Here is a 19,994-nt window from a genome sequence, read left to right as displayed (position 1 = left end):
GAAATAAACATTTAAAAAATAAAAGATAAGTGCATGATGCCAGGACCCAAGTCATCCGGTGACTCAGAATCTCTGGATGGTGGTGCCTGGGAATCAGCATCTTAATAGCCACCCGAGTGATTCTTGTGTGCCCTAAAGACTAAGAAGATCTGGATAGAGACCTCTTGCTCAGGGGAAAAAAAAAAGGTTAGCAAGATGGGGAAAATATGAATTTTCCTTACCCCAATGCCTAATAGCATTTCAAGGCTTGAAGGAATTTCTCCTACTTCCTACTTACAAAAAATCTCTGCCTACTCTGCCTGATTTTGTTTGCTCTGCCCAGTTCAGCATGTACTCTGAGGATGAACATTTGACCACATGTGAAGCAAAAATGTTAATATTCTGAGATATTTCTGAGAGCAAATTTAAAGGCATAAAAAGGAAAAGCCAATTTATTAGACCACGATTAAAAACGCGCACGCAATTAACTATGAAAGTGCTTGTTTCCCAATATCCCGAGGACAACGATTCTTGGCAGATTTTTCAATTTATCTGCATTTCATCAAAGTAGAAGACTATACACATAAACGGCAGTGGCATATCCTGGGGCATTGCAGAGGTCATGAAAGATCTATAATCCACACAGATTGCAAACATTAATAAAGATAATACCCTAGTCAGGAACTGTGGAGCTAATGTGTGTTTGTAAATGTCTCAGAGACTAGATGGAAAGAGGAGGAAGAGAGAGAGAAATGAAAGTAGAAAGTGAAGGGTACCTGGATGGCTCAGGCGGTTAAGCCTCCGACTTTGATTTTGGCTCAGGTCATGATCTCATGGTTCTTGAGTTCGAGTGTCACATTGGGCTCTCTGCTGTCAGTGCAGACTCTGCCCCTGCCCCTGCTTGCGTGCTCTTGCTCTCCCTCTCAAAAATAAACATTAAAAAATTAAAAAAAAAAAAGAAAAAGAAAGAAAGTAGAAAGCAAAGGTGGGGGAGGGGAGGAGAAGAACAGATCAAGGAACTCCGAAGCAATTTACACACCAGAAATCACAGTCATCCTGTGGAAGGAAGCCAGCATAGGTCGGCCTCCTTCAAGGCTGCACTTCCAGACGCCCTCTAGAAAGTATCCATAGATGAGCTCAGTGGCCCCACTCAAGGTGACCACTAGAAAATTAAACAATTAGCAGTATATCAAAGTAGCCAAAAGGAGCCAGAAAAATTCTCGCCAACTCCAGATGTCTAAGTCACTACTCACACAGCAAAATGTCATGAGCACATGAAGCTAATACATGGCAGGCAAGAGACATCATTTGCAAATGGAAATGAGTATTGAGAGAAGAACAAATTTTAGCAAAATGGTACTCGTTAGCCACCATTTGTCAGGCCTTATTAAGTGTCACGCATTAATTTATTTAAATTTAATCCTCTCCGCAAACTTTCCAGAGTACACTCATTTTACTGAGGAGAAAACCAAATATGTGGTAAGGACATTCATCTTGTGACTAGTGGAGCCAGCCGTACAATCTACCTCCAAAGTCCATGCTTTTACCCACAATCCTACAGAGGCTGGATCCTACACAATCCTACTGAGGCTGGATCCCTTCAGTGAGTTACGCTTGAAAATTGCCCTTCTGGTAAGATACACAGGAGGAAGAGGCTCCATCTTTGGGTCTACATTCATTTTGGCTAGATGAGAGATGCTGAGAGATCTAGGGACACTAACTAGCTTTGGACATAGGCAGCACAGCTGACATTATGGATGAGAGCTGAGACTGGAAATGAAGAACTTCTGGGTCCATCAGACTGCTAACTTACATGTAGTTAGTAGATAGTCATTAAATAAATTACTTAATTTTTACTTTGCCAACCTGTATTCCCACTGTTAAACATAATATTGCCTGTCACATAGTAAATGCCCCATAAATTCATGATGAATGAATCAGTAAATACATGAACTGCTAAATGAATGAATAGGTTTATAAAGAACTAAGCATAGCCATACTTATCTGTAGGAAATCCTGGCACACAGACCAAAGCACCAGCCCTACTATCACCAGTTGTATTTGTAGACATTGGCCCCTAAGCTCTACATGAGTATAGTCACTGTCCGAGCTGCTTATGTAACAGACTGTGCCAAAAGCAGTAATAAATGAGGCTTAGGTCATTAGCATTCCCAGGCTATGACACACACCACCAGGGTTTTTGTCCATGGACATTCTTTTTTAGCATTTCCTTGCGCTGCCCTTTTACAGAAGAATCAATCTGGACTTTTAATCATTTGCTCTTTGACCTAAAGCGTATGGATTTACAGCATCCTTTTCAGGGCCATGGGATCTTTATCTTGGATTTTCCCAGTTTAAAAATCAATCTTAACTAATCAGAGCTAATTAGAGATCAACAAAAGCTTCCAATCTCTATCTAGGACCTGTGAAAGTATTTTAAAACCTATACAATTTCTAACTGAGTTGAAGTTCATTTTATGGGCAAGTATAGGAAGGACCCATATTTAGCAAATAGATTCTTTAGTTGTACAACTTTCAATTAACAGATGCCTTAATGACGGAAAGAAAAGGAGGAAAAGAAGTTAGACCTCCAAAGTTTGAAACATGTTTTCACCACTATTAGGTGTGACCTTGAACAAATCACTAGGCCACACTAGATCTATTTGCCCCACTGAGACATGAAGTGTTGAGCTCTCTGCTAGTTCTACAAACACCCAAGTGTCATTTATTATAGTGCCTTGTTTATCAACAAGATGGTGAATTATTTAAGGATGTGAAGTAAACTTTCTTCTTCCATCTCTCCCATTGCTTCCAGAACAGTTCAACACAAAAAGCTAATTATTTGGTCAACTGGATTGTAGTAAATCAAGGTCCCGCATGTTTGCCTAGCAAGAATATGAAAACTTTGCCAAATTTATGTAAAGAAAGCACTTCAGTAATCAGAATATACTGCAGTTGGGGGGATTTTTCTTTTTTATTTCTCACACATGTGTCATCGTGTGTGTGTGTGTGTGTGTGTGTGTGTGTGTGTGTGTGTGTGTGTGTTTAAGACAATCCATGCTTCTTTCACTCTTGGTTAAAAATTTTAAGGGTATTCATGATTTCCCCAAGTGAAATTTCCATTGAAAATGGAAAATACTCAATTTCTGTTTGCACTAAATGGTTTAAAATGCATGACAATTAACAAATGAGTCACAAGCAGCCTCTTCCTGTATCTAATGCACTGCAAGCCAGATTCATCAATTACAGCAAGGATACAATATTCACTTTACCAAACATCCAGGTTTCTTAGGCTTCGTGCCTGTTTGTTTGTTTGCCTTCTATTCTCTTTCTACGTGCTCTATTCATAAATTGTCTCCAGCAAATTATAGCAAAGGTGTCTCTCTTCTCTATTGCCACTTTGCAATCTATACTTAACTGCAGGGTAACAGCAATGGAAGCCATAACTAACAGCACCAACTCCAGCCTTCTAAATCTGCAACTACAGCTTGGGAAGAATCTTGTATCGGGGTGTTACATGCTAGATTTGATGTGGATGTTGTAGTCTGAAGCGAAAATTATTTCTACAGCTGGAATATAACATTTGCATAAGTTACAATTAAAAGGGAAAATATAATTACAAATTTTCAACTTAATTTGAATGGTTTGTAAAATGCTCATTTGGCATAGGCAACAGCTTGCAGGCAAACAGAACACAGTCTCAGAGTTGTGTCCTTTGTCTGAGTAGCAGTGGTGAACTCATTCTGAAGGGTTTGCTTTAACCCCTGAATCCCAACATAACCAGCAGTGAGAACCTAAGGTACAGGGCACTGTTTGCTTTCAAAACAGGATTGCAACATACGCAGCAATTCACAAATATTTGCATCTTTTAATTGTTTCTAAAACAGAAGTGGCAAGTGGCATGGAACAGGAATGTTATTTCTCTTGTGGAGTGAATGAGCAGTGGAATTTTAACTAGTTTCATTTCCTTTCAGCTCTCAGATCTGAAATCTGTGGTCACATCTCCTGTACAATGTGTTCTTCATATCACAGTCTCTTTAATGGCTCCTGTTTCTGATTTTCTCCCCTCCTTAATTACATGTCTTTTTCTTGTAGCTACTTCATGCTGAAGGCATGTCATTCTTCCCAGACGCAGACTCGGCTAGGTGTCCGTGCACTGAGTCCGTCTGTTCGTTTGTTTTCAGGGTTTCTTTCTAAGAAGCAAAGGAATCCTTTTATTATCCTCAAACGTGAGAATCAAAATTTTCATAAAATACTTTGTACAGCATGTGCACTTGAAATCCTGCGTCCCCAAAGTCATGATAACCGTGATTATTATGGAACATGCATTGTGTCGCATCAATAGTTTTGAAAAACGAGAGAAAAAGGAGAAAATTATTCCATTCAGTCTTTCTCAGGGAAAAAAAATGCATCCAAAAAGACATATGAACAGGAAAAATTGCTATTATTATGAATTACACAATTAAGTATGCTTTTCTATGTTTTTGATCCTTCTTTTCATAGCAATCTTCCAAATAATGAGACACCAGAACATACTCTTGGAAAAAAACAAATTATAAAAACCTATCCTTTGTTCTATTTGCCCTGGAAACTGAAAAAGAAATTCTATGGCAAAAGGAAAATATAAAGTAATAACATAACCTTATTTTATCTTTTTCCTGAGAAACCACAAAGGCGCCGGGTTGATTCAGAGTATTGTTAAGTAGCATGATTTTTTTTTTTTAATCACAGAAACCCTGTCTATTTATGGGATAACAAATACAGGACAGTGAGAGGGCCACCACACCACCTTCAGGACAATGCGCCGCTACTTGGAATGACTGGCTGAAACTAACAAGCAAATTACCTAAATGATGTTCTGGTGCATCATCATCTTCTGTGCCCCAGACTTGGAATAATTTTATCACTCCAAACTAGGGTACAAAATGAAAAATACATATGCATATATATTTTATTTATGTTGATTACACATATATTTTATTTATATTGAAAAAAATTCTAGGATTTTAATAAATTTTATACTGGGACCTGTAGGCTCCTGGCAATCTAGTCCAATAGCTTTCCCATTTCTTTTCTTCTTGGTGCATAAACCCTAAGTTTATATCCAAAGTCATAAGCCAGAAGCAGACCATTTACCATAATGAATGGTATTTCCCAAATGGTAGAACATTTACTGCTGGGGAGATAATTTTAGTTGCCACATATCCAAATATTTTCATTGTTACCTATTTTTAAAAAAATATAACATCACATTATACTTTTGATTTCACCAATTTTATTACTTAGAATTGCTCCCTTTTAAATTGATTTGAAGATGGGGTGCCTAGGTGGCTAAATCGGTTAAGAGCCCGACTTCAGCTCAAATCATAATCTCATGATTCATGAGTTCCAGCCCCACGTCAAGCTCTTTGCTGACAGCTTGGAGCCTGGAGCCTGCTTTGGATTCTGTGTCTCCCTCTCTCTCCCCTGACCTCTCCTGCTCGTGCGTTGTCTCTCTCTCTGTCTCTCTCTCTCTCTCTCTCAAAAATAAATAAACATTTAAAAAAATTAAGTTGATTTAAAGAAAAATGTGGAGAAAAATATCACAGATGGTATGCAGGCATAGCAAAGTCATGAAAGAGTTATAGAAATGACTTATGTTTAAGAAACAGTATTCTAGAAAATCACTTCTCTATCAGGGCTGAGTTCTTAATTATAAAAAAAAACTAATGTTTATTTATTTTTGAGAAAGAGAGAGCATGAGCAGGGGAGAGGCAGAGAGACAGGGAGACACAGAATCTGAAGGAGGCTCCAGGCTCCGAGCTGTCAACACAGAGCTCAACATGGGGCTTGAACTCACAAGTCTCAAAATCATGACCTGAACTGCAGTTGGACTCTTAACTGACTGAGCCACCCAGGTGCCCCTGAATTCTTAATTTTTTTTTTAAATTAAAAGGGCATTTCTCAAAAAAATTTTCAAGGAAAATGAACACCTCAAGAAAGAATAAACTATTTTAATGTTTACTTTTCTCCTGGATTCATGGAAAACACTTCTCAAAAAGAGTAAAACCACTACAGCATAGTGATTTGCCTTGAACACGGAGAGTAGATTGGGAGCAAGCACTCTCAGGAAGATTCAGGAATTTTTCCAGAAGGCATCTCACAAGAAGCCAAGAGAGGCAGGGATTAAAAAGAGTGCTGGCGAGGGGCACCTGGGTGGCTCAGTCGGTTGAGCGTCAGACTTCGGCTCAGGTCATGATCTCACAGTTCTTGAGTTCGGCCAGCACTGGGCTCTGTGCTGACAGCTCAGAGCCTGCAGCCTGCTTCCGATTCTGTGTTTTCCTCTCTCTCTGCCCCTCCCCTACACGCGCTCTGTTTCTGTCTGCCTCTCAAAAATAAAGAAAACTAATAAAAAAATTTTTTTTAAAAAGAGTGTTGGCTAAGTTGCAGACAAGGTACAGGTTATTCCTAGTAGCTCAGCAGGTGACATCAGGGCAGGATTGGGGTGATGCCACCCATGAAGGAGACCCTGGGTGGAGTCCCAGAGGCGGAAGCAAATGAAAGTGCCTGAATTGCCAGCCATCCTTCTCTCCCCATGCTCCATGCCACTCCACATCTTATGCTTTCCCTCCAGCCCTCTCCCTTCTCCTGTCTTTCATCAATTGAAATGACAATGGGGGCATGGAAATCTAGCTTTCATTATTTACTGTCTTTCTATAAAGTTTTTCATTTTTTCTTCTGAATTTTAAATGTAGATGACTTTAAAGTTTTATATTTCCAGTTCTCCAAAAAGACTAGAATTAGTCTAAAAATAGTCCTAAGTTGGTTTCCACTTATAAATGGTTCCAGGATATATATTTTATATGATTCAGTGCTCCTCGCACCCCCAACATTGAAAATAGAGCAATAATTACAGCTGAAGCAAATGGACCCTTTTCCTCCTCTTGGTGGGAAGAGTATACATGTAATATAAGAATAATTAATGGACTGGAAGAAGACAAAGACCTTCAGACGGATGCTTCTGAGAACCGCTGTATTTTGGTGTTCTTTGTAGTAATTTGAAGAAGTCATGCCATTTCAAATGGTAATCAAGGGAAATCTAGAGTAATTCACTATGAAGAGAAAACAGACCATTCTTAAAATGTTTCTTTACACCGTTTTCTATATGAGCTGTACCTCCTAGAGTAAATGTTAGAATGAATGGATGGGATAGAGCTGGTCTTTTCCCATCAAATTCTTCAGAGCACTGCAGTAGTTGGAGGCTGGGGTGAGGAGCTGTAGGGTAAGGAGAAAGACACTATTTGACAAGCTCTTGGGACTGCACTATCCCCTCTGACCACTGTAACTCCACTGTTACCTGTCTGATAGATGGGAATCAAAAAAAATGGTCCTTTTTTTTTTTTTTTTAAATAAAAGGGTGCCCCTGTTTTTAAAACTTGGAAAATCATGGGAATAGAAAAATTCATGTTCCCGGATTGACCCTGGAAAAACAGAACCAATTATAAGGATGGTGAATGTTTCTTCAGACTGATCATTTCTTTTTAATTCCTCAAAGGCTCATTAAGTTAGATCCTGCTCCTCTGTGACCTTAGAAATCATTTCCCACTCTCCATACCCCTTACTCTTTGTGGGGTGGAAGGGACACATAGATTAGATTGATGGGGTTATTCTCCCTACCGTTTTATGTAAATTTGCCAAAGAAATAAGATACCTGTTCTGACAAGAGTCAGGCAAGTCTAAATATTTCTTACAGACAGAGTTGACAAAATTCAAAAGTAGTTTGGTTACAAGAGACTCATTAATTTCAAATGGGCATTTGATTCCCAAAGGGAAGACAAACTTCATCAGGTGGAGCATTGTGATGTCACAGAAGAACTTCATTAGTGCACCACTTAGAAGGGAGCCATGAGAGTAAGTAAAATGAAATGTAAATAAATGCCTAATTAGGTGTCCATGAAAAACTGAAGAGTCTCCAAAGTTGTTAGAGATGACTGTACTTGGAAGGCAGTTTCTTAGACTAAGAATCAGTGCTTTCATAACCTTCACAGAGGAGGCTGGAAGATTCCGCAGAGGTCTCCAGAAGACTGGTTAACTTGGATGAAACCATTGAAGACAATCAGGTATGACATCATTCCCATGGTTGAGGTCCTCTGGAGCAGAAGTTCTAGAACTTCTTAGGGCCATTCTAGTAGAATGGCCCTCACCTTCTGCTGAGGGTGGGGTGGGAACAGGCACAGGGAGAGGAAACTTTATCACAAGGAATGAGCAAAATGGAACTGATTTTGATAAAGGCATTGTAAGTATTCAGTTAACATTAGAACCATGAAGATACGTTCTTGTCTCAACCAATATTATAAAAGTCCACAGACCAAGCAGATCAAGTAGACTTTAAACCATAAATTGAAACCTTCTACTCAACAGGAACACTAGAGAGCTCTTTTCTCTAGCACTCAGGCATTAAAGCTGTTGCTACTTCTCCCGTCTTTCCACCCCATACTTGCCTACAAAATAACGTCCAAATTTCTTAGCAGGCATCAAGGCCCTTTAAGATCCACCCCATTCTCCTTTCCCCAGCTTACCTCTCACCATGTCTTAACCTGTTCCCTTATACATCATGCAGTCTGTACTCGGTCTAGTTATACCCTTTTATTCAAAGTCTCTGAATGGCAAAATCATATTCATCTTTCAGAATCCAGTTCAAATTACACTTCCTTCCCTAAAGAGCTCATGATTTCTCCTTTGTGTGTTACAGACACATTTCAAGCGTCTACTTTAGCACTTATCTGATCAAGGGTATCAGGAGGGCAGTTCTCCCTCGGCTTATGGTTAGATACATCTGCACAGATCTAGAAGACAATGGTTTGCACGCAGGAATTGTGTGCATAGGGCACTGAGAGGGCTAACTGAGTAGGTAACAAGCCCCAGGATGACAGGGGAAGGGAGAATTGGAGTAGTGTGGTGTTGGTCTCCTGTATCTGTCCCTAGCCTACCCCCACAGACATATGCCTGGGTCATATAGACTGGGATTGAGAGTGTGAATTCTAAAGCTCTGTGTCTGGATTCAAATTTCACTTCTGTTACATACTAGTTGCCTTGAATGAGTCAGTTAACCTCTCTAGCTTCAGGGGAGATGGTAATAATAGTGCTTCTGCCTCATGGTTCTGTCATGAGAATTATACAAGTTAATGAATACAAAGCTCCCCAACAGTGCTTGTCACACAATAAGCATCATATAATAAGCATCACCTATTATACTTAGGAAGAGAGATGACAGTTAAGTAAAAAACTGAAAATCCTATAAGGCCTTAGGGCACCTGCAGCACTAACTTGGAACCACTAAGTTGAAAGAAAACAAAAATAGGTGTTCTTCCCAACTCCACCATTGGCCAGAAGCAGCATGGCGCTTTGAAGTGGAGGCATCTATTGGGACTGGAAATAGAGGGCTCCAATGCTTGACAGGGGCAGCTGTGCTCAGAGGGGTCGATTCTCAGCAGAGACAGAAGCAGTGCCCATCAGGAGCAATGGCCATCACTGTGTGGCCTTTGTCATACCCAGAGGTGATGTTGCAAGACATCCAAGGTGTCGGGTGAGTGCAGAGCAATGTAAGTGATAGAGGAGCCTGGTTCAAGTGAAGCCACCCAGTGGACACGGCAACTGTCAACAAAGACAGGGATGGCAGCATAAGAAGGGTCAGGACTCCGTGGACCCCACGAGGTGAGACATCAGACTTACCCACATGGAAATATTTTCTGGGTCACCCAAAAATACTTGGGAGGAGGGCTTTTGCCAGGGTGCAGAGGTCCTCTAGGGTGCAATGTGATCAATTCCTCAAATTATCATCGGTGTGGCTTTATTTTTACAGAAAGGGAATACTGAGACACCATTAAAAGCACAAGCTTTGGTTTCAGACAGACTTGTGCTTCAACTGAAAGTATTTACTAAGTATCTATTCTATGCCCCAGGCTCTGCTCTGGTCGGTGGAAATACCACAGTGAACAAGGCAAATAGGATTCCTCCTCACATAGAGCTACCTTAGAGAGGGGACACAGACAAATAACAAGAAAACAAATTAATGGGATCTTGCCTGTTTAGGAGCCATGAAGGCAATAAAATAGATGATATGGTGTACAGATTGGGTGGAGAGAGCTGCTTACATATGGCAGCCAAGTAAAGTCTCTCCATCACAGTGAGGGCTAATAGCCAGGAAGAGGCAGCTCAGGGAAGATCTGGGGACAGAGTGTGGGACCCTAAGATAGGGAGACTTGGCATATTAGAGGAACATAAAGAGGGATAGTAAGTCCGAGGGCGCCTGGGTGGCTCAGTCGGTTAAGCATCTGACTTTAGCTCAGGTCATGATCTCACTGCTCCTGAGTTCGAGCCCCACATGGGGCTCGGTTGCTGACAGCTCAGAGCCTGGAACCTGTTTCAGATTCTAGGTCTCCCTCTCTCTCCATCTCTCCCTGACTCGTTCTCTCTCTCTCTCTCTCTCAAAAAGTAACAAACATTAAAAAATTAAAAAAAAAAAAAAAAAAAGGATAGTAAGTCCAAAACAAGGGTCAGCAAACTACGGTGTGAGGGCCAAATCCAGCCGGCTACCTGTTTATGTAAATAAAGTTTTATTAGAACACAGCCCACACTCATTTGTTGTCTCTAGCTGTTTTCGTGCTATAATAGCAGAGTTGAGTGCTATAATAGTAGAAATGAATAGTTGCCAGAGAGGCTGAATGGCCTGCAAAACCTGTAAGATTTAATACCTGGCCCTTTACACAATGTGTGCCAATCTCTGGACTAAAGCCTAGTGAACAAGTTGGGTGAAAGCCGTAGGAACTGAAGTTTAAGGAGTGCCGGGAGGCAGCAAACTGCAGGGTACTACAGACCATGGCAGAGAAGTCAGCTTATATTCCACACATGATGGAAAGCTCCTGAAAGGGTCCAAGCAAGGGAGACACGTGATCTGATTCACGTTCTCCACTGTGGGAGCTGCACAGAGAGGGACTGCAGGGGCAAAGAGGCAGCAGGGAAGCCAGTTATGAGGATGCTATCCGTGCAGATGGGGACTAGTAGTCAAGATGTATTGGCTCAGGTATAGAACAAGCATGAGAATCCCAACTCGGCTGTATAACCACACACAAGTTACTCCAACGCTTTCAGCCTCAGTTTCTTGTCAGTAAAACCCTCAGACTACTATTGTGTGGGTTAAATTACAAACGCACCTGAGGTATCTGTCAAAAAGTAAGTGTTCAGTGGATGTTAGCCATTATTGTTCTCTTGTTGAGTCATTGTTGTTGACTGGTGAGGCCCATGGAGCACTGGGTCCCAGCATGGGCCTCTCCGTGCTGGGTAGTGTGGCACGCTTCTCTCCCTGACTAGACCTGTAAGTACCCTGGAAACCAGGAAGCTTTTATTCATCTTTATATCCCCCAAACTGTGCCTGGCACATGGTAGATGTTTAATAAATATTTATTGATTAAACTATCAAGGCATTTTTGGTTTTTTTGAAAAAAGGAAAGGTATTATTCATTCTGCCATTTTCACCAGACATGTTTTGTTTTCAGGGTTGAGGTGGTATATTTTGATGGCACAGACCATTCTGCAGATACAGAGGTAGTTGTCTCTATGGAGAGCTAGTACCTAGTGCCCACTCTGGAGCAAAGGGAAACTCAGATGCTGCTCCCCATGAACCCCTAACACGACAAAATATGTCAATGATGGTAATTATATATGAAATCTGGACTAAAAAGTCACCATACCCAAGAAATTCACACATCTCAGACACCATCTACGTATCAAAAATCTCAGCCACAAAGTAGACCCAATAAGAGTCAAAAAATATTGTTCTTAGTGTCAGGTTGTTTTCAGACTTTTGCTTCAAAACAGTTGGACATTGTGATGCTTTGTCCAGCCACATCAAAGGGAGTCTCTACTTTATATCATTATCTCGTTTCTTTTATTGATTCATTATCCTGCCGAGAAAACTAAAAGGACCGCTCCCCAAATTGAAATTTCAGAATTTTTTGTCAATTTTCTTATTCTCTGACACACCATGACCAAGAAAGACTGGAAATCTACCCTTCACAAGGAGTTAATTTTCTCATCATAAAATGATCCATACTGTCTAAACAACTGTTTCAAATGAAATTAAGTATGATAGACACATTTGCAAATGGCATATGATATCCATAAAGTAGTTGCATACTTTGTGACATTTTTATTTTTCAAAAAAGAGGTTTTAATGCCAGAAGGGTTGTACAATACAGAATTATAAAACCCTGGAAGGGCCAACTCAAATGTTACTAGGTGTATATCATCTGTGTATTCACAGTGCTATATGTGTCCTTCCTGTGCATTTATCACTATATCAAAAACATTAATTAGAATTTTTTTTAAATCAAAGTAAGACTGAGAAAAATGTCTCAGTAGTAGTCACCAAATCTAGCAGTCCTATGCAAACTTAGTAATTTAGCCAACAAACTCCAAAAGTACAGGAAACTTAAAAGAAGAAAAAGATTTAAAACAACACAATATTAAAGATGAGAATCCCCTACAATAGTGAAGGAAAAGGTGGAAATCCTTGAAACATCAGTGAGCAGCCATGAGGAGGTAGTTGTGTGTGTGTGTGTGTGTGTGTGTGTGTGTGTGTGTGTGTGTTTAACAGGAAGCCTGGCATCTCACAAATAACGTATGTTGCATATTATGTGGCAGTTGCTATAGTAACAACCTTTATTTTCTGAAACAGTACACAGATGTGTACAACATACTAACTTGCTGGTTATAAATTACGGCTTTTCCCATAGTTCAATAACTTAAGAATTCTACGTTTTTGAAATCTCAGAAGTTCTGTTGTTATTCAATTTCTTTTATGAGACAATTTTCCTTGTACTTTCAAAATGAGAGCATTCCGAGACAGGCTGAGAGAAAGAAGGGATGAGAAAATGGGGGATATCAGAGAGTAACAACAGACTGAGGACTGTTTCCTATGGAGTCTGGATGGAACCCACTGACTGAAATGAGAACATTATTTTAATGAATTAGGCATCATGTACAATAGTGATGAGAAAGAAGTTGCTAGCAAAATGATGTTACAAATAAAGTTATGAATTGATTTTTTATTACAAGGTGCCATATTTATAGTTTTAAAATAAACGGAGATTATTTCTTAGAAATGTCACAAACATTAATATAATTTTATAAGCTACAACAGTGTGGGGGAGTGAATTAGCCTGGTTACCTGACTTCAAATGAAGTTTTTTTGAATCTTCATTCAAGGCCTGAGTCTGGGAAAAAATGTAGATTCCTATTTTCATAAGAGATTAGCATCCCTTTGTCAGGTTACAAAACAGAAGACAGATTTTTACTGGGTGGGATATTTTTCTTTTCATATTTTAACCTTAATCAACAAATATTTATCACGTGCTTTGTACATGCAGGGAGCTAACTATCTGTGCCTAGATGTGCATAGATACGTGTAGAAACACAAATTATAGAAAAATTGAGTTCTGTAGATGGTTCTTTTCTGATTCTAAATATTTACATATGTTTTCCATGTGCTGGATCTGAACATTTTCTTTAATAGACAGTTCACACTGTAGAGTTTTAAACCTTGTCAAAAAGAGCAATCTCTGCAGGATTTGTCAGGCTAAAGTTTATTACCTGGGAAACACATTTGAAAATAAGGTTATATAGTTAACATTTATAGTTAAAAGCCAACTTTCTACAATTTTAGATAGGTAAGTAGGTAGGTAGGTAGGTAGGTAGGTAGGTAGGTAGATAGACAGATATAGATATAAGGAAGGGTGCAAGGATCCTCATATAGAAAGTAAAAAAAGACCCCTGATTGAGAAAGTCCAGACCTTACAATGCTACTAAATTTACCTAACAAACACCAAACACTCAGAAATGCTATTTCAAGTGACAATACAGTCACATTCAAATGAAAAATTGTCTTATAGCTGCAATGGCACAGGATGAGAAACACTGAACACAGTGCAGATAAGAACAAATCATTTTGAAAAGCTTGCACCAGTAAGTGGCTGTTAAAATTTTTGCTAATGCTTTCCACACACACACACACACACACACACTCCTTTCCGTATCATTCTGAGATATATTAAAAACAGGACCATGACTAATCCATTCAAGTCCTTACGTTATCAGAGAGAAAAGAGAGAGAGAGGGAGAGTTAAGTTATCACCTGATGGGGGCTTAGAGCCTAGAACTGGGAACCCAAAAGAAAAAGAGTACTTCACTGGTAGATGCATTTTAAAAGTATTACTTAAATTACATTTAAGTCATCAGACAATTATGAACTTTCTTCTCTTTTATATTTATATGGCATATTTATTGAATTGCACAGTATGCTTTTACAATAAAGTGCTTTTTACGTTGCCGCCTTTGTTCATCCAAAATAAAACTGACAGTTATCCTTTTATAAGCTATTCCGAGAACATTTTCTCTTCTTTGAAGCTGATTGATGCACTACTTTAAATGTTCCTGCAAATATCTTTTCAATTCAAGTTTTTGCATAATGTAATAAGAAGATAAAAGAATTCTATACTTCAACGAGAGACATTACAAAGCAAGTAGAGACATTATCAAGGGCATTAACATGCTCCTAATAGCAATAAAACCTTTTAACTGTCTGATGTAGAACACGCTCCCACCAAACCACCACATATTATGGTAATTGGCTCCAATTTCTGAATCTTACATTGTAAAGTTACAAAGAGTTAGGTGGAACTGAAAAACAAATCCAGAACACTCATCTTGTTAGCGTTCCCATTATGAAATGTTTGCTTGCTACCTTGAAGGAGAACTGGTCTGGTCTGTGGAGCTGTTCTTTCCCATGCTATCATATTTTTGCATCCTGTCTCATTGTTATTCCTACTGACTCTGATATAAATACATATTTTTCCCCCAAATAACCCTTTTCTAACTCCAAAACACCATAGTAATATAAATAGCATTTTTCTCAGAATTTCAGTGTAACAAATGGGTTCTCTGTTCATGCCTGTGTCACATCTCATTCACTTTATGTGTTCTTTCATCACAGGAAGATACAATAGGGGAAAATATTCCGTGAGGACGCTTTGATTTTTCTTTACAACACACCACTAAATTACGTGAGTAGCCTTTCCATCGTGGTGGAGAGGAAATATAATTTCAAACTAAAGTTGAGCCCAGTTTCTGTTAAATTAAATAGCAAAGAAAAAAAATAGTTCTTGGCTTTATTCTTCTTAGATGGGGAGCAGGGCAGTAGGGAATTGACACAAGTCGGTCCTTGGTGATTAACCTGCAGTTTATGGTTGTGTTTCCCGGTGACGTGCCCATCACGCAGGAAGCTTCTCGGAGGCTGTGGAGAGCAGCCTGTCTGCTTTGAGAAGTGCAGATCTATCAGGATCCAGAATCGGGCTCTGAAAAAGCTGTCATTTCATGTCTCTAAAACAGCCTCTGATTTAATGTACAAGATGTCAAGAAGTAAAGGACAATAAAATAAAAGCCAAAAAGGAGAACTATTTCAATTAAGAAGCATTTCTATAGCAATACTTGGAAATCACGTAAAATAAAAACTGTCAGAATCAATCTGTGTTTAAAAGGTTGATTTTTGTGGCGCTTACATAGAAACTGCAAGACAGGAAAAAAATACAAATTATTAACAGAGCAATTGAACCTTAAAAAATTCCTTTCTCACTAGATAGATATTTGGTTATTAAATTTTCCTAAGGGACCTAGGGGAAGCGTTTGTACAGCAGATGCTGGGAGTTGGGAGAGAGAAGGAAAGCAATAAATCCTCATACGGAAAAAAGTAACAAATGTAAGCTGCAGTCCTGTAAGAAGAAGGAGTTTTGTGTATTTCCAAGAATTTAATATTTTGATTGCCGATAATTAGAACCCTCATATAAGACTTTAGGAGTTTACCTTTCATTGCCATGATTTTCCAATGGTGTTTGAATGTCCTTTTCAGAGAAAGATAAATATTTCTTCAAGGACTGCCCTATCACCCCAGTAATCAAATATCTTAAAGGTGAACTGAGAAAAAAATCTTTGTGAAATTTGAAGCAACCTTTTAGCTAAGAGTATAATAATAATAAATAAAGAAATAAGCATTGTCAAAAATAAATAAATAAAATTCTTCCTTTGGAAGACATAAATTTTATTTTCATTTCTTTTTAAAAATATGCTATTTAAGAAACATACGTTATAACTCCAACCTACTCCTGTCCTTAGAATTTTTATGATGTTATGCTTTTTATTCCATATTTTCTGTTAGGAGAGAGATTGGGCAGGGAAAGAAGAGGTGAATATACTTGCTGTCCCCCATTGATTTGTACATTTCAGGGATATGCCCCTTTCCATGGTCTATTTCTGGCTCCTTTATTTAAAAAAAAAAAAAAAAGTTTCTCTGAAGGGAATACTTTACAGAAGAAAATTCACTCCCTTATCATCAAATCAAGAACTTTTCTTAAAGTAACTCTAACCACAAGCAATAAGAGGAGCAGCCTAAGAACTGCCTCCAATCACAAGAAGAAAAATAACAAAATCAGCTCACTCGTGATTTCCTTAATATACTTAAAAGAGATACAATCCCACTGATGCCTCTAAAAATAAAATGAGGAAAGGGCAACTTTATTGATTCCCTGCAAACCCACGAACGTGTAACTTATTGATAATACTAAACACTGTCTAAGCCTTTAGTGATTTCCAACCAAAAGTCTGCCTCTGAATGAAGGTTTAAATCATCGTATTAATATATTAAGGGGGGAAATTATCATGGGAGACACTTGGAAATTAATTAAAAACTCTGCACTCAGTTTGTTTGTGAGAGGAGATAAATATCACACATGGGAAATGATGCCTGACAACCGCCATAGTTTTCAGATCCAAAATTAGACCCTGACAGCTATGTCTTTGTATGACTCTCCTTGGGGTATAATATGCAGAGATATAGAATGGGAAGATTTCTGATAGAAGTATTTATTACTGACACTTCTGAAACACTCCACGTGTGGCATCAGCAAAGCATGCTCCACCTTAGACAGAAATGTCAGGTTTTCTTCCAAGATTTTCCTTCTATTCCTCTTCCCCCCTTCCCATCCCTCCCTCCCCATCCACCACCACCCCCCCTTCTTCTCCAAAATATGATTTTTTTTTTTAGAAGTTCAACAGCAGCCCCTGGTGGAACTCAGCAGTTGTTTCAGCCTGAGCACAGTTGTTCAAGAAACTCCATCCCTGCTGTCAATAGACAGAAAAGTATGTCCATGTGCCTATCACCACACCTGCATGCTGTTCCTACAGGTCAGAGATCAGGATAAAACCCTGAATGTACAAAAGCTGTGCTTTGTGATGGTAATTGTAGCCAATTTCAGTAGCTGGAGTTTTGAAAAAAATATATATGTAACAATCAATAAACATCTGTCTCAAATGTCACATTCATTTTATGCATGAAGACCAATAATTAACTGCTCGTGAATAATGCTTACCACAGAGTGCACTGAAACGAGGAGATCCCTCACACATGAGCCAGCGATCACCATTTTGTTTGGCTTATGTTGTGACAGAATCAGCTTTGTCACTTAGCAAAATGAGCTATACAAAACGACAATTCTATGCAAAGAAGGGATTTCTCTGGGTCACAGCTCCCAAAGTACCACAGAATGCCACTATCTGGCCCCCTCAAAATGGCAAGCTAGACTTAGAAGAAAGCCCACCAAAATGCTCTTCAGAAAGATCATGACTATTCATTTTCCTGCTTAGTTGGCAGCCACGGATTATCATTTGGGGACAAGGAGGAGATGGGAACATCTTTGGGGACGAAGATGGCTCTTTGCCTTAGGCAGGGTAAGTCTGTGCACTTCATAAAGTTGCCTGGTAGAGGCGCTCAAATCCAGCTTCCCTTCCTAGGGAGCCATCTGCCTAGAGGACAGGCACCTGTGTCTTAACACAAAGTCATGGTTCTGTTGCTGAGCCCTGGGCCTTTGGAGCTGCAGAGAGGTTGCCTTTTCCTCATTCACACAAAGGTGTGAGCCATATAGGCTAGAGGTAGCCTTGGTCCTAGACAAGGAAAGAAGAGAATTATATACTGACAAAGTTCACTTTCCTGATTCTCAGGTGTAACAGGGTTGGGAGACACGGTAGGCATTCACCTCCATGAGGCTCGTGTGAGGACAAAGGAACAATGGGTGATTTGCTCAAAATACCCAAAGGTTTACTTGAGTAAATTTACTCACCATCTTTCACTTGTGTGTTTCGACTTTTCACTTCTTACATGATGCAGTTTATTAAAAGGAAACGCAAAGAGAACTTCTAAAGCTTTCAATAGCTTTATGATAAATACTAGAATAGGGGCGCCTGGGTGGCTCAGTCAGTTAAGCGGCCGACTTCGGCTCAGGTCATGATCTCGCGGTCCGTGAGTTCAAGCCCTGCGTCAGGCTCTGTGCTGACAGCTCAGACCCTGGAGCCTGTTTCAGATTCTGTGTCTCCCTCTCTCTGACCCTGCCCCATTCATGCTCTGTCTCTCTCTGTCTCAAAAATAAATAAATGTTAAAAAAAATTTAAGGGGCGCCTGGGTGGCTCAGTAGGTTAAGCGGCCGACTTCGGCTCAGGTCATGATCTCACGGTCCGTGGGTTTGAGCCCCACATCGGGCTCTGTGCTGACAGCTCAGAGCCTGGAGCCTGTTTCAGATTCTGTGTCTCCCTCTCTCTGACCCTCCCCTGTTCATGCTCTGTCTCTCCCGGTCTCAAAAATAAATAAAATGTTAAAAAAAAAAAAAATTTAAAAAAAAAATTTAAAAAAATACTAGAATAATATTCCTATTAAAGAGTGGTTTTTAAATTTTGAAAGCATTATACTTTACATTAGCCCTTCCCTTGCCCCTGAGGCCGCTTACATCTCTTGATTAATCTCATGTGAAACCAAATCAGCGAGCTGATATGTTGAGACCAGAGATAATCCCATGACAGGCTGCCTCCTGAGAACCTCATGGGCACTGTATTTGACACTAGGGAATAAGAGGTATAAAAAGAAATAATACCAGTCTCCAATGAATTACAATCTAGTGGAGGAACTATATCTATCTAGATCATTTTAATATAATGTGGTAGTAGCATGCAGAGTCTTAACAGACAAAGTGAGACCTTTATCTTACTTTCTGTAGGGATGACACTTGCACAAATTCTTAAAGAAAGATTATAAATGAGCTACAGAAAAGAGAGGTAGAGGGCAAGATAGGAGGAGAATCACTAGGACCCAAGGGTAAGGGTGTAAAACTACACAGTAGATCTAAAGAACTTCGGGCAGTTTGATACTGCTAGGACACCAAGTACAAGATGGTAAATAGGAATAGAATGTAGGGAAATGGGTAAGGCCAGTCATGAAGGGCCTGCGTGCCTTCCAAGGGAATTGGGATTGTCCTTTAGGCCATGGAAAGCAATGAAAAGAGTTTTTAAGGAGTTGCTCTTCTGAGAGCGGACTGAGACTGGAGGTTGGAAGACTGGTCAGGGCTTTTTGTGATTGTCCAAGAGAAAGAGGATAGAGACCTGAATCCTGGGGGTGGTAACGGGGTTGGAGAAGAAATGGTAGGTTTCAGAAATAGTCACAGGTGAAAACCGAGAGCAGTTAGTGACTTAGTGGTTATGGGCACCGAGGGGGCTGTCTTGGATAACTCCCAGGGTTTGGGTGTAAGAGACAAAGTAGATTGTGACGTCGTCAAGTGACTTAGAGACTACAGGGGCCAGAATAGGTTTGAGGGGAGAAGATGACACTCTAAAGTAATACTTCTCAAAATATGTCCTCAAGTACTCTCTACTGACCTCCAGACAGCTGCTTGTAACACTGGTATTAACACTGCCCACAAATGCCATGGCCAGAGAGGACCTCACAGATGAAGTCCAATTGCTTTCAAACTGTGTACCGTGGGGGTGACGGGGGAGGTAGAGCCGGCCGGGATACAGTCTGCCTTCCCTGATTCAACCCAAGAGAGTCTACTCTTCCTATTGTATATATTAGAATTCTTCAGAAGATTTGGTTTGAAAAAGGAAAA

The 19,994-nt window shown here is 39.7% G+C and overlaps 1 protein-coding gene across 14 annotated transcripts in view; it reads right to left on the bottom strand.

Annotated features, from left to right (window-relative positions):
• The window catches only part of RWDD3 (RWD domain containing 3), a 252,870-nt gene that overhangs the window by 156,544 nt on the left and 76,332 nt on the right, over positions 1-19,994 (bottom strand). For 2 of the 14 annotated variants that reach the window (XR_015254903.1, XR_015254904.1), the window contains 2 exons: positions 4,826-4,892; positions 3,828-4,172 (listed from right to left, as the gene is read on the bottom strand). The exons of 10 other annotated variants lie outside the window; for them this stretch is intronic. The gene's annotated coding sequence lies outside the window, so the exon portion shown is untranslated. Of the gene's footprint in view, positions 1-3,827; positions 4,173-4,825; positions 4,893-19,994 lie in introns of those variants that run through there. 2 more of the 14 variants (XR_015254902.1, XR_015254905.1) reach the window with 1 other exon arrangement.

The sequence above is a fragment of the Puma concolor genome, chromosome C1, assembly GCF_028749965.1.
Source record: "Puma concolor isolate L17-30 chromosome C1, mPumCon1.1.hap2, whole genome shotgun sequence".
Taxonomy (NCBI): Eukaryota; Metazoa; Chordata; class Mammalia; order Carnivora; family Felidae; genus Puma; species Puma concolor.
Note: the sequence above shows the minus strand (reverse complement) of the source record. Positions and strands in the feature narration are given on the sequence as shown.